Consider the following 4,042-nt stretch of genomic DNA (forward strand, 5'->3'; position numbering starts at 1 on the left):
CAATCCATGCAAAAGTAAGCTTTCCACTCTAAGATCTATTATTTGTTTTCTATGAATTTCTCCCAGGGCCTACTCAGTGCTCTGTGCCAAGGATACTCAAAATCAATGTTATATATTGACAGGGCTGAACATGACACTACTGATTGTCATAAACACTCAACAAAGAGTTATAATGTCAATGAGCTACATCTCACCGGAGGCAACAGCTTGAAAAGGTTATGGTGTGGCCAGGCTGGATTCACAGAGCAAAGTCTTGGGTCCTCTCTAGAGCCATGTACTCTGAGATGCATCAGGGGATAATAGTTGGAAGATGGAAGAGAACAATGCCCTAATCCATTTGTTCTGCCAATGTTGAATTACTCCCTCAGGTTCATAACCAAGTGTAATGTCCAGTATTGCATTCACGCGTTACTCAGACAGTCCAATATCCTGCTGTTTAGTCTAACTACAAAATTACTAAACATGCAGACAGCCAGACCTATAATTAGTAAAGCCATGGATCAGAGCACACCATCAGAATGATGCTTATTAAGATGTCCTGTGGCATGTGCTTGCAATAATGAAATACACTTTTTATCAGAATGAAAATAACTTAAAAAATATTTCTTTAATTCTAGAATTGAGAGAGGTAACAGTGTGACCAGAGTTCTCTGAAGTTTCTGATACACATCAAATGTGCTAATGTATGGAAAGCATTGCATCTGTTTCTAGAATATAACATGGTTCTGAATAAAGAATTATTAGCAGTGGTATTATGTTACCTGTTGATGACAGGGATTATTAATTATTTATTTATCTAAGTGCCTTTCAAGTGTGTAATCTTTGCCAAAATACTTCATCTCAATCAAATTCTGAACATCTATGTTTTTCATTTTCCCATCATTCTTTTATAGGAAAGAGAGGTTAATTAGAAGATTTATCTGAAACTCACACAGATAGCCAGAGGCAGCTCTAATACCTACGGCTGATTTTTTTTTCATCAGTGTTGCCTGAATGTAACTCCAAAAGGTAATAACCCTATCTGGGAATGGGCCCAACTGGAAACAGCAACTTGATAGCCAAACCAAATGCCATCACATTTATGGTAGCAGCATAGCAACTATTTGATGGTCCATTGCCTTGAATCCTTAGTTTCTGTGAACCTGCTCTTTTTTTTTTTTGTCTCTCCAGCTCCTTAACCACAAGTACTTGAAGGTAGAATATGTGTTGTACTTGCTCTGTTGTGCTGCTTTTAGATAACTTCTCTTTAGCCTCCCTTAAAAACACTGGGTCCTTTGAACAGCATTTACATCACTACATTGCCAAAAAACACTTCTCTGTCCATTTCCCTCATTTTTCCCCTAGAGAAATCTATTAACGGGGTCTTGTTACATCCATTCTGGCATTGTTATGACCAATTCACTGAACAGCACTCAGTGAGACCTTTTTAGATCTACACTTGATTATGTTGTACTTATGCTCCAAAACTTTATTGGTTCACCACCTCTTTCAGGAAAAGAAAATACAAAGTCACTTTTTAAAAAAATCCAAGTCATCAGATCTTACTCTCATCCTTCTATTTCAAAAGCACCTTCTCTTATTTACCATAAATCAACTATAAAACCCAAATATCTATAAGTGTATTCACTTGCTATCAATGTTTCAATTTTTATCGAAAACCTACTAAACATAGCCCACTTCATTAACTATTAGGGACAAAAAATAAAATAAGAAATGGTATTGACCTTACGAAATTAACATTCTAGTGGTCACTCAAATCGACTCTAACTCTAATTGACCTTCAGACATATCTAGGGGCGCACTAGCTTCAATAAATATGCAAAGCACAGAATTATTTTTTAAAAAATTAGATGATTAATATTCCTTCCCATTTTATGGTTCTTCACCTTATTACCCTGGGCCATTTACATCAAGAATGATAATATGATTCAAACACCATTAAATCTTGAGAAAATCCTTTCCTTTCAAAGGAAAAAAAGTACTCATGCAAAAAAATAAGCATGAAGTAATCCGGAAGCAGATACAAAGACCGCTTCAGGGCCATCAATTGCATCAGAAAAGCCAGAGACAAGGCATCAGTCAGACTTTGATCAGCAGCGATGGATAAGACAAGAATGGGGAGCATCCTAGGAGTTATCTTCAAGACTATATGATTTTTTTCCAAGATCATTTGTTTCATCAGCAATTTAGTCTGTGTCCTATTGTGTTTATAATGAATGTTTTTTAAGGGGGATAAAAAGGTTGCCAGGAGGAAGAAAGAGAAGACAGAACAAAGGGTTATGGGAAAGAAATAAGAGAGGCCTGGAGACAATTTCTGACCACTTTGCTTGCCTGGAACATATAATATGAATGTAATAGGGAAAAGGGAGGTAAACTAGGGAGGGGTTTTAGAGAGACACCGTAGGATCCACATGGGGATTTTGACTCTATTCAGAGGCAAAAGGAAGCCATTGAAAGATTTTATCTAAAGGAATGATGTGTTCGAGTTGTGTCTGTGAGGATAACTGTGGCTGCAGCAAGAATACAGGTGATGGAACATGACTACAATTTCCAGGATAGTTTTATTCTTACACCTTATGGGGTCTTCAGAGTTGTGAAAGAGGATGAATATAAATGGTGTTTAGAACCAAGGCAGGTTCCAAGTTGCTAACCTTTGAGGCATAATGATTTTTTCCCTAAAGAACAGGACAGGTTATGTGGCCAAACACTAGACAGATCCTCTCAGAAGCCTCCCACAGGCCCAGAGAGTCTGGAGGGACACCTATGCTCACTCAGGTGTCCCAGGCATAGTGTTGTGATTTATTTTTACCCACTTAACATACCAAGATATATTGAAGAAGCCTGAACACCACTGGGAAAGACAGAATGTCCTACCCAGGAAGGAAAACTGGGCTAGGAAATTGTAGCAGGCCTGTGTTTGAATTCTAATATATTGAATACCCTCTGTTCTCCCCACAGACTGTGTCCTTTGAATGCTTGGTTGTGTCAATCCAATGGGCCCAGTATACAAACTAAGTATCCTAAAGATGAATTGGACAAAAATGTCGCCATCATAGTATCATGCACCTTGGCGATTAAGGGTAGACCTTTGAACACACCCATGGTATGAACAGTGTTTTACTGTGTGAAGTTTGAGGGATCTCTCAAGATGTAGCTGCCATCCCTGGCTGGTGGAGCTCAGTGGATTGAGTGCTGGCCTGTGAACCAAAGAGTTACCAGTTTGATTCCCAGTCTAGGGCACATGCCTAGTGGGTGTGCGAGAGGCAACCACACATTGATTTTTCTCTCCCTCTCTTTCTCCCTCCCTTTCCCTCTCTAAAAAATAAATAAATAAAATCTTTAAAAAATAAAATAAAATATGTAGCTGCCAAACTGTATTCCTTCCTGTGATAAGCTACCACATTTGTTTGCATTTTCCCAATATTCCTGAAAGCACAACAGGCTCTAGAAGGGAGGATGAAGCTGAATGGAGTGAGCCTTGGCTCAGTATGTGTATATCACATCCTGGGGCTACTTCTCTGCTTCCCTGCCTCCCCTAAAAAAAATAATTTCTACTCGGGAGGGACAAGCATGTGATGAGGACAATGTCTTTAAAAGTTCTAGAGAAAATTACTGCTGTCATTCTGCATGTAACCTCTCTGATTGTTTCTCAGTTCTTCTATTGGCCAGGTATCCCATCACCTTTCATATTCTTTCCATTTTTAAGTTATAGCACGGAACTCTCTGATGGCTCTTTTTATAGGTAGAAGTTTTCTTACCCTACAAAATAATAGCCAGAATAGCTCAGGTGGATTGCATTCTGGAAAATTATTAACTTGTACAAAACATATTGAAATCCATCTCTAAAACCCTGGGAGTATACATTTTGGGACTAAACATTTCAGTACTAAACATTTACGTCAATTAACCTTCAGTGAGTCTCTAATAAAACTGATTGGGAATCTTTGTTTGTGCCCTAGTGACTGAAGAAACTAAATTTAATAAAAGACCTGATATTGGCATAAAACCCATAGGGCAAAACCTATAAATTGAATTAAACATA

This window comes from Artibeus jamaicensis, unplaced genomic scaffold (genome assembly GCF_021234435.1).
Source record: "Artibeus jamaicensis isolate MK-2021 breed Jamaican fruit bat unplaced genomic scaffold, CSHL_Jam_final contig_797, whole genome shotgun sequence".
Classification (NCBI taxonomy): domain Eukaryota; kingdom Metazoa; phylum Chordata; class Mammalia; order Chiroptera; family Phyllostomidae; genus Artibeus; species Artibeus jamaicensis.